The following is a 10,887-nucleotide window of genomic DNA, read 5'->3' as shown; positions in this document are numbered from 1 at the left end:
ACACTTCATTTTCTGTATTCATTTTAGTGATCAGTACATTTCTGGACTTTTCAAGCACTTGGTGCGGAGTGCAGTCACTTAGGACTAGCACTCAGGGTACCTCAGGAAGAAGACAGTGTTTAAATCCTTGTGTGTCCACCATCTCTACAACTACATCACTTTATGTTCTTGTAATCGGACATGTACTTCCTATCAAATGAGAAAAATCATACATTTTAAGTGCCATTTATCATACTATGGCCCAAAGAAATGATGTCTTACATTCAAAAGCCCTGGAAAATATCAGAGAGACAATGATTTCACCCATTATTCACCACTTTTTCATCTAGACTTGTGCATGTTGTCATATGATATCACCTTAGCTGCCTGGGAACAGGTCTTAGCCCTGGAACACTTCCAGACTAAGAAATAAAGAGTTCACATAGACTGTGATTGGTTTATCACCTAGTGTAGAAATATCCCCCCTTATTTTCCCCTCAACATGTACTTCTGTGTTCTGCTTTGCTAATCAAGCACTAGATGTGATATCTGTTACCAATGAGAAGTGATTCAATTGTTTTGCTATAGCTATAGAATGGGAAATACAATGTTTGAAATAAATGTTCATACAATGACTTAATGACCCAGGGAGAGTTTCATAGAAATTATACAAAGTAAAATAGAGAAAATAAACTTAAAATATTAAAAGTCACTAAAAGGCAAAAGCAAAGTAACTAATAATTCATTTAAACTTGGCAGGGAATTTTAAGATATAAGTTCAAATGTATATGGAAATAGTTAATAGGTTGTTATAGAATATTATTTTAAGATGTGTTACATTTGTTTATGCTGTAGAACATTTGTTTAATGATGCAAAAAAGTGTTGCGTTCTTTTATGATGCATTTGTTTAACTCTGTGAAGCTGTGTTACTTTGCCTGTCTGAAACACCTGATTGGTCTAATAAAGATCTGAATGGCCAATAGCAAGGCAGGAGAAAGGATAGGTGGGGCAGGCAGACAGAATAAATAGAAGGAGAAATATGGGAACAAGATAAAGGAGTGAGAAAAGAAGGGGCCCACCATTCACCCACAAAGCTGGACACGAGTAAAAAGCAAAGAAATAGAGAAAGGTAAAAGCCCAGAGTCAAAAGGTAGATGGGACAATTTGAATTAAAAAAGTTGGCTAAAACAAGCCACTCTAAGGCTGGGCATTTATAAGTAATAACAAGCATCTGTGTGTATTTACTTGGGAGCTGGATTGCGGGCCCCCAAAAGAGCCAAAGATCCAAAAGACAGAAGAGTATAAAACCAAGTACAATGGGTATATAAAAATGACCAACATCACTAATTCTCAAGGCAATGTAAATCAAAACTACAATGAGATATCACTCATGGCAGGACTATTATCACAAAAGACAATACGTGCTGAAAAACATGAAAAAAAACTGCTATGCACAGACAATCACCACATGCTCATTAGTGGTTAGAATTTTAAAAAGTTTGTCTCATAGAAGTTGAGAGCAGAAGCTAGGCAGTGGTGGCGCATGCCTTTAATCCCAGCACTTGGGATGCAGAGCCAGGCGAATCTCTGTGAGTTCGAGGCCAGCCTGGTCTACAGAGTGAGATCTAGGACAGGCACCAAAACTACACAGAGAAACCCTGTTTCAACAAAAAAAAAAAAAAGTTGAGAGCAGAGTCCTCCTTACCAGATAGTATAGAATCTGAGGAAAGTGCAGAAGGTAGGGGCGGACCACTGGGTACAACAAGTGGACCACTGGGTACAACGAGTGGACCACTGGGTACAACGGGTGAACCACTGGGTACAATGAGTGATAGGAGGAACAGATTCTAGTGTCCTTCAGTGCAATAGGATGAATATAGTCATGCATTCTATATCGCAAAAGTAGAACAAATTAATTTTCACTAAACAGTAAGAAATGACGTAAGCATAAATCAGTGGGTCAGTATTGCCAGGTTGATCACCACCAATGTATACAAGAACCAAAACATAATATGTGCATTTCCATAAAGGCATAACTTTGGTGGTATTAAAGGCAGATAATATACATCTATTGACATTTACTTTTAAAATAAAATGTATTCTGCACATTTATTCTGAGATTTGTTTTCAATGTTTAATACTCTGATTATTCTAATGAAAATTGATTATCTTTCAAATTTAGAAGAAAATGTAAATAAGACTGATTCAATGAATAGTAACTAGAATCTATAATAAAATTCATTTTGTTGCATAATAGTAAATATTAAAATAAGATTAAAAGAAAACATCAAATTTTCAGGAAACCTCCTTATTGATAAACCTACAAATAACACATTGATTTTCATTTCAAGGAGCTCTGACTTGTCTCTGAGCCACAGTTAACAGATTTATGTATTTCAATGGGAAGTATTACATGTACTATGACTCCATGAGTATATTAGGAAGATAACGAAACCTGAGTCTGTCCAATTTCCATCTAAAAAAGCAAATATTTGGTGCCCACTGAGTAAATTTATGAAAATGTAAAACGCCATAATTCTCTCTTGTACGTGTGTATAAATTTCCTTAACTTTTATTTCTGTGCTATAAATAAACAATAAAGGATGTTCTTAATTATTTCTGTGACCATTCAGCTATGGTCATGGATGTTCTTCATCATTTCTGTGATAGTACAGCTATGGTTATGTTACGTGTTAAAGCGAGTGGGAGTAGATATGTACATCCCTGTGATTGTTGACTCTGGTGTCTTCTCTAAAACTGTGCATATGAATTAATACATCACTGTAGGCGTAGGCCCATGATTATTAGACGGTGTGCTTTTCTTCTAAAGGAAGTGAACCTGTGTCATTTATAAGACTTAATGATCTCTGATTAGAAACTGCTATTCCAGTCTTTTCTGGAAGCTTCTGGATGTAGTTTGCCAATATGTAGCTTACATATGCATAAGATATGGAAAATTCTGTGTCTTATTAGCACACATAAGAATTTTTATGTAACTTGTTAGAAAAAGAGGTAAATGTGTAGGATAACAACCCATAAGACAGCAAACTAGACACTACATATATATAGTAGGAAAAGATTAAGGATTAAATATTTTTAGGGAAAACATAGTTATAAAATTGTTTTCTTGACTTAAATATTAGCAACACAAAGTTATGTTTGCCTGTCATTTGCTTCTATGTAAATTTGAAAGTCTGAATAATACAAGTGTATAAATAATAGGCAATATTACTAAAATGTGATATAATAGCATACTGACTAACCTTTGAAAAGAAATTATTATCCAATATTTCAGTTGCTAAATGTAATATGTTACTTTAAACAAAATGAATTTTAATCAACCCAGTAATGTACATTCCATATGTAAGTAAGTCTTTCTGAACATATATTCATAGAATATAAAAAATTCCACATCCAGTAACCATTTTAAATGATAGCCTTAATGTGGAGAAGTACTGTGTTTGTATTTCAATGGCTTATGTAAAACAATAACACATCTCTCAGAAGGCCTTTTTAAGCACTGGAAGGACTTAGGCCTAGGGAACCCTTAACTCATGCACTTGTTCTGCTTATAAAGGATAGAATAAATGAAGATCAATACACCCACTAATGAAGACTACTGCTTTATGCACATATGCCTGCATGTGCATCTTTGTATGTTATGCCTTGTAAAGACCTGAATTACATAATAAAGAAATGTTTATTTCTATACACAAGCCCGTACATTTAAATTTTCACATATTTGATTGAAATGAATATAAATCGCCTACTGGAGATGGAGTTATGGAAACTTGATGAGAAAAGTACTTAAGAGTTTTGCAATATTAGAGTGCCTGTCCATGCATGCACAAACAATTGGAGTTTTATTCAGGCTCTTCATCATGTCTTCAGTTTCTAGTTTATTTTTGTGGCTGCGATAAAATATCCTGACAAACTACAACTTAGGAAAGAAAGGGTTTATTCAGTTTACAATTTCAGGTCACAGCCCTTCATTACACGGGAATCAAGGGAGAAACCGAACGCAGCTATCACTTTCCAGCACAGTCAAGAACAGAGAAACTCATGTTTTGATGCATGATGTTTGCTTGCTTGGTCATCCTTCATTCTTACACAGTTCAGGATCCCTCTTGTAGGAAATGGTGCTGCCCATGGCAGGCTGGTCTTCCCACATCAATTAACTTAATTAAAACAATCCCACACAGATACAGTCACAGGCTAAGCCAAAGTAGAAACACCTCATCGCGCCTTTCTTCCCAGATGATCCTAGATTGTGGCAAGCTAACAACTGGCATAAACTAACAGTACTTCTCATGAAAAAGTACCACATGAGCCAGTGTTGTGTCCTGTATCATGTGTCTTCCCACAAAACCAAGGAATAAGGACAACATAATGTCTCCTTCTTTAAGGAAATTGTGTTTACTACCTTAAAATTAATTTTTATTCTTTGGGTAATGGAACTGATATTAAGAATAATGATATGTTTTGATAGATGTTACGTAGATTTCCTCAACAGAATTTATTCTGATTTTGTTGCTTTTTCTATTGTTTGTTTATTGGAGGAGATTGATAGCTTTCATCTGGCACTCTAGCTTGCCAGAAGTAGATATAACTGTGTATCATAAACCTTTTCAACCAATATGGAAGGCATAACTTTCAGATGAGCCCAAACTGCATAGGAAATTTCTTCTAGCCAGCCCCTTGCTTATGTAAGTATAATGAAGATACTGCTGCCCATCAGCAGGAATTGAGCCTCAGAAACTTTTTTAATATGGGACAAAATCGGGTGACAGGCTTATTTTTAGGTTCATTTCTTTCTTCCTCTCAGGAAGCCCATTTCTGAGACTCTATTCAACACTACGTAGTTAGGGTTTTCTGCTAAATCCCATCACAAAGCATTAACTCTCCAGTTTCTCTTAGACACACAGAGAAGCATTTCTAATGACCACAAGTAGAGAAGAATTCACTAGAGGCAAAAAAGCACAGATGAAATGTTCGGGATACAATTAGCCTTCTATGAGTCTGCAGATGCCTTTGGGTCTTTCTGTGTCTCTCAGAGGTTGGAGGTATGATGAAAAGCCCATCTCCTCTATCCCTGAGTTTCAGTGCTGTTCGTGATGACATCCAGAATTGAAATGAACAATCATTTACCAAAACAGAACATTAATCATTGGAATTCATTTTTCCAAAAAATGTAAATTTTATATTCATTCATTCTAGGAGCCATCCAGTCTGATGATACTCATTGGCAAGTTGGCCTGATACAGTTCCCCAAGGATCAGACACCCAAGGACCAGAATCCTCTTAATGGGTATTCACAGAATGTGCTGGGTGTGCTCACTGCAGTGCAGCTGAGGTCACTGAGTAGTACACAGCTTTCACACTCAGCAGGTATGCCCCCGTTCCAGATGAAAACTGGCTGTATGGACAGAACCTGGCATAGTAACCCTTTAATGTGCACAAAGATTATTATACTGTCTCAGTGATGGCATTGTCTTCTGCTGGAAGACACTCCAACCATGAAAAGTTCCCAGCACAGGATGTAAGGAATTGGTGAGGGAAGGAAGTGAGCCAGGCCATGATGGTCAGGAGAATCTTGCAGCCTGACTGACTAGAGTGCTTCTTTATTTATACAGAATTTAGTAAGCAGGGATATATTCATGATGTTCCAAAGCATAGATCATATCATTTTTGTTTTGAACATGTAGATAAGGATATCTCCCTTGCAGGGGGAATAGTATGTTCAGGACTGTCCTAGGGAAGATTAGAAGCAGCATTCCTGGAAGAAGGCATTGATTCATAAGAAATTTTCTGTCAATCCAATATCCCAAATTATACAAATATTAAAAACGCCCCAAGTACGCAACAGGTGGAGATGAAAACCAAAGGTGGCATGGCAGTCATCATGCGGCTCAGCTCTGCTGGACCTTTGTCAAGCAGCTGTGCTGGCTTTATGACTTCTGCCATTCCATTCAGATATGACTGTGCCAGTCTTCAGTTCTAGACCGATAACCAAATTGTTGATTTCCTTGGAAGTTGTGAATGTAAATCACATGGTTTAAGCCATTGTAGCATTCTTTCCAAGTAGTGCTTGATTATTAGTGATTTGTACCACGTACTCTAGCTTATAATTTAATCTGTGCTAAAAGTTGTATGTGATTCTGTAAATTTCTGTTGAAGCAGAAGTAATATTTAAACTTTCATGAACATTTGATGGCTTGTCAAAAAGAGCTACACCATTTTTCTCCATACTCTTTTTTTTTAATTTTAATTTTTATTTTGCAATACAATTCAGTTCCACATATCAGCCACGAATTCCCTTGTTCTCCCCCCTATGGACCCCCTCACCTTCCCCCCAGGAAACCCCCTATTCCCACCTCCTCCAGGGCAAAGCCTCCCCCGTGGACTGAGATCAACCTGGTAGATTCAGTCCAGGCAGGTCCAGTCCCCTCCTCCCAGGCCGAGCCAAGCGATCCTGCATAGGCCCCAGGTTTCAAACAGCCAACTCATGCAATGAGCACAGGACCCGGTCCCACTGCCTGGATGCCTCCCAAACAGATCAAGCCAATCAACTGTCTCACCCATTCAGAGGGCCTGATCCAGTTGGGGACCCCTCAGTCATTGGTTCATAGTTCATGTGTTTCCATTCGTTTGGCTATTTGTCCCTGTGCTTTATCCAACCTTGGTCTCAACAATTCTCACTCATATAAATCCTCTTTCTCGCCAGTTGGACTCCCAGAGATCCACCTGGGGCCTAGCCATGGATCTCTGCATCCAGATCCCTCAGTAGTTGGATGAGGTTTCTAGCACGACAATTAGGGTGTTTGGCCATCCCATCACCAGAGTAGGTCAGTTCGGGCTGTCTCTCGACCATTGCCAGCAGTCTGTTGTGGGGGTATCTTTGTGGATTTCTGTGGGCCTCTCTAGCACTTTGCTTCTTCCTATTCTCATGTGGTCTTCATTTACCATGGTCTCCTATTCCTTGTTCTCCCTCTCTGTTATTGATCCAGCTAGGATCTCCTGCTCCCCCAAGCTCTCTTTCCCTCAACCCTCGCCCTTCATTACCCCCACTCATGTCCAGGCTGTTCATGTAGATCTCTTCCATTTCTCTGTTATTGGGCGATCCCCGTGTCTTTCTTGGGGTCCTGTTTTCCAGGTAGCCTCCCTGGTGATGTGAGTAGCAGTCCAGTCATCCTTGTTCCATATCTAGTATCAACAGAGGAAACTCAAATGGCTGAAAGACATTTAAGGAATTGCTCAACATCCCTAATCATCAGGGAAATGCAAATCAAAACAACTCTGAGATACCACCTTACGCCTGTCAGAATGGCTAAGATCAAAAACACTGAAGACACCTTATGCTGGAGAGGATGTGGAGCACGGGGAACTCTCCTCCACTGCTGGTGGGAATGCAAGCTTGTACAACCACTTTGGAAATCAATATGGCGCTTTCTTAGAAAATTGGGAATCCATCTCCCCCAAGACCCAGCTATATCACTCTTGGGCATATACCCAAGGAATGCTCAACCACACCACAAGAGCACTTGTTCAGCTATTTTCATATCAGCATTGTTTGTAATAGCCAGAACATGGAAACAACCTAGATGCCCTTCAACTGAAGAATGGATAAACAAAATGTGGTACATATACACAATGGAATACTACTCAGCATAGAAAAACAATGACATCATGAGGTTTGCAGACAAATGGATGGATCTAGAAAAAATCATCCTGAGTGAGGTAACCCAGACTCAGAAAGACAAACATGGTATGTACTCACTCATTTTTCTCCATATCTTTAAGAAAGCCACTTACTCCCATTAATTGAAGGCATCTGACATGCAATATTGACTCACATCAATGTTGGTATAGTACCCAAGGTAAAGTCTCATAAAGCTGGCTAGCCTGAAATCTCTGTTTTTTTCAGACTGATTTAATTTTACTTACCCTTAATTCTCAGCCCCAAATGCTAAACCAAACCCCATTATCTTTTTGTTAGAGACTCTTAACTCCACTCTGCCACTTCTTCCCCTAGTGTTATGAGCCTTACCACAGTGTCATACAATGCCATTGTAGTAATATATTCAGGTTGCTATTTTGATCCTGTCTATCTATGAAAAATCTCTCCAATATTGGTTGAATTGTTGTCCAAACTCATTAACGTGTCATTTAAGAACCCAACTCAATTTTCACCCACTTCAAACTTCCTTCTCACTACTATCACCTATTTGCTTGTCCTTAGGGACCTATTTGTGTGTGGGTGTGCACTGCTGTGTGTGGAATGCACTGCTGTGTGTGCATGTGTGTGAGTATGGATTGCTGTGTGTGAGGATGTGTGTGGGTATGTACTTCTGTGTGTATAGATGTGTGTAGGTATGCACTGCTGTGTGTGTGTGTGTGTATGTGTGTGAGTATGCATTGCTGTGTGTGTGGATATGTGTGAGCATAGATTGCTGTGTGCGAGGATGTGTGTGGGTATGTACTTCTGTGTGTATGGATGTCTGTGGGTATCCACTGCTGTGTGTGTATGTGTGTGAGTATTATTGCTGTATGTGTATGTGTGTAAGTATGCATTGGCATGTTTGTGTATGTGTGTAAGCATTGCTGTGTGTGTATAAATGTGTATGTAAGCACTGCTGAGTGTGTGTGTGTTTGTGTGAGTGTACACTGCTGTGTGTGTAAATATGTGTGAGTATGGATTGCTATGTGTGATTATGACTTGCTGTGCACATGGATATGTGTGGGTATGCTCTGTTATGTGTGTAGATGTGTGTGTGTGTGTGTGTGTGTGTGTGTGTGTGTGTGTGTGTGTGTGTGTGTACTGTTGGGTGTTTGGATGTGTATGGACTGCTGTTTGTCTATCAGCATAGTTCTAACTTAGAGATCTCTGTGTGTGAGTTCTTGTGATATTCATAATTTACTTTCAAATGTGGACTGCTTTCATGAACTCTAGCATAATCTTAAATGTACATTAACCTTTCCTCACCTGCCAGCTGCATATTACATTTTGTTTACTAAAACCTTAAAGTTTTCCAAACCTCCAACCTACAGACCCTTTGACTGCCTTGCCCTTGCCTCAGCTAGTATCCTAATGTTTCAGCCAAGGGTTCTCATTCACATCCGTTCCTACCTTTCTCCTGTCCTAACAAATGTGATTTTTCTACCAAAAGTCACTTGATATTCATTAACACAAAAGAAATGAATTCTAAAAAGTAAAAACATGCACGTGTTGCATGGGAATCACACTTAAAGTTGCATGTAGTGCCAAGCAGCAGTAAGCACAGAGGAAATAAGAAACCTACTAAAAAATTATCAGTATTACTTAGGGCTCTTGTTTTAAATGACAGAAACTAAGCTTGGAAAAACAATGAAACTATGAGCTGGATACGAGATGTATTCAATTTAATAAGAGGAATAGTGAGATAGTGCAAGGTGCTAACACTCAACTGGATTCCAGAACATATTTGTTTCCTCACAACCTTGTGTTTCACTCCTTTGCCCTTAGCACCAACTAAGCATTTGTATTCTCTCCCATCTGTATATTCCCAATACTCTATTGCTGTCAAATGTACTAGAAAATACAGTTACCAACATCCTGCATGTTTCAAATTTTGTAATTCCCAGTGCCAAATAGGAATAGCTTACTAGTGTATATTTCTGTGATTTGTTATTAAGGTAAAAACAGCATATAGTTACCAACTTAAATAGGGTTGATAGCCCAGGATGTACCAATGGTGGTCAAATGAGGATCAGAAATCACAAACTTCTGTCAAAATAAGCAATGGGTTGAGAAGAGAGGAGGTTGCCAGCGTCATGAAGGGTTTCATTATTTTGTCATTGTTCCCAGACAAAATAAACTAACTTGCAGATATTAAAATTGATTTTAGTTGCTATTTTATATTTTCAGAAATGTCATAAATACTACAAACTTGCCCTAATATTAATGTGTAATTAGAATTTATAATTTTAATTTCTCCAAAGTGCTAAACAAGGCCAAGTCATAATAAAGCAATGTGTAATGATTAATTGTTTGTTTTCTGATTATACCGATTAGGGCCAAAATTATATTAGATATTTCAGTACAGTGAATCTCTGAGAAAATGAATGCATACTAAGGGTTAGCTTTTTTTTTTGTTTTATTTTCTATTTTTGGTTGAAGTCAATTAATAATAGATTTTTTTTAAATAAAATAATAGGCCCATGTTGATCCATAGCACTATAGAAATTCCCTTTCTTTGGTTTATGGTTATATTTTATTACAGTTATTACTAAATTTGTATAGACATACTAAAAACTTAATATAGACTAAATTAATTATACAGAAACTATTCCCCCCCAAGATATAATAAAAATGGGATATGTCCCCAAAGAGAAATATTTGCTAAAATTAAAAGTACCCCTGAAGCGAGGACAAATCCAGTATTGTTATGTAGAAAAGATTTCCCTGCTGTACTTTAAAAGTGTCACCTTTAACCACAGTTCCTGAAAGCATAGGGCTCTCTGTGTCCTCCAATAAGTAACAGTTGCCATTAGAGTTATCCCCAGGGGAGGGTTTAATGATTTTTTTTTGCTGAGTTTGCATTTCTAGATGACAAATCATTCATAATGATACCAATGGATTCATAATTTTGACTGTCCAAATTATCTTCCATATCAGCTGCTTCTTTTCAGATGAGAAGTTTTCATCTCAGGGAAAAACCCTACTTGTCCTTTGTGAGGCTGATGCTTTTTAAGATAAACTCCAGTGCATTCTCCCTGATAGCCTGACATTATCATCAATCGGGCATGTTTGACCTTGTCAGTAAATGATTCTGCAAAATAGTGTGTGTTTATAGAATAAAATCTGGCCTTATCACAGTTTTGTCTGTTGCATCACCCAATACCCAATATCCAAAGTACAGTAACTAATG

The sequence above is a fragment of the Peromyscus californicus genome, unplaced genomic scaffold, assembly GCF_007827085.1.
Source record: "Peromyscus californicus insignis strain IS unplaced genomic scaffold, ASM782708v3 Scaffold_22__1_contigs__length_63687245, whole genome shotgun sequence".
Lineage (NCBI taxonomy): Eukaryota > Metazoa > Chordata > Mammalia > Rodentia > Cricetidae > Peromyscus > Peromyscus californicus.
This window is presented reverse-complemented; position numbering follows the sequence as displayed.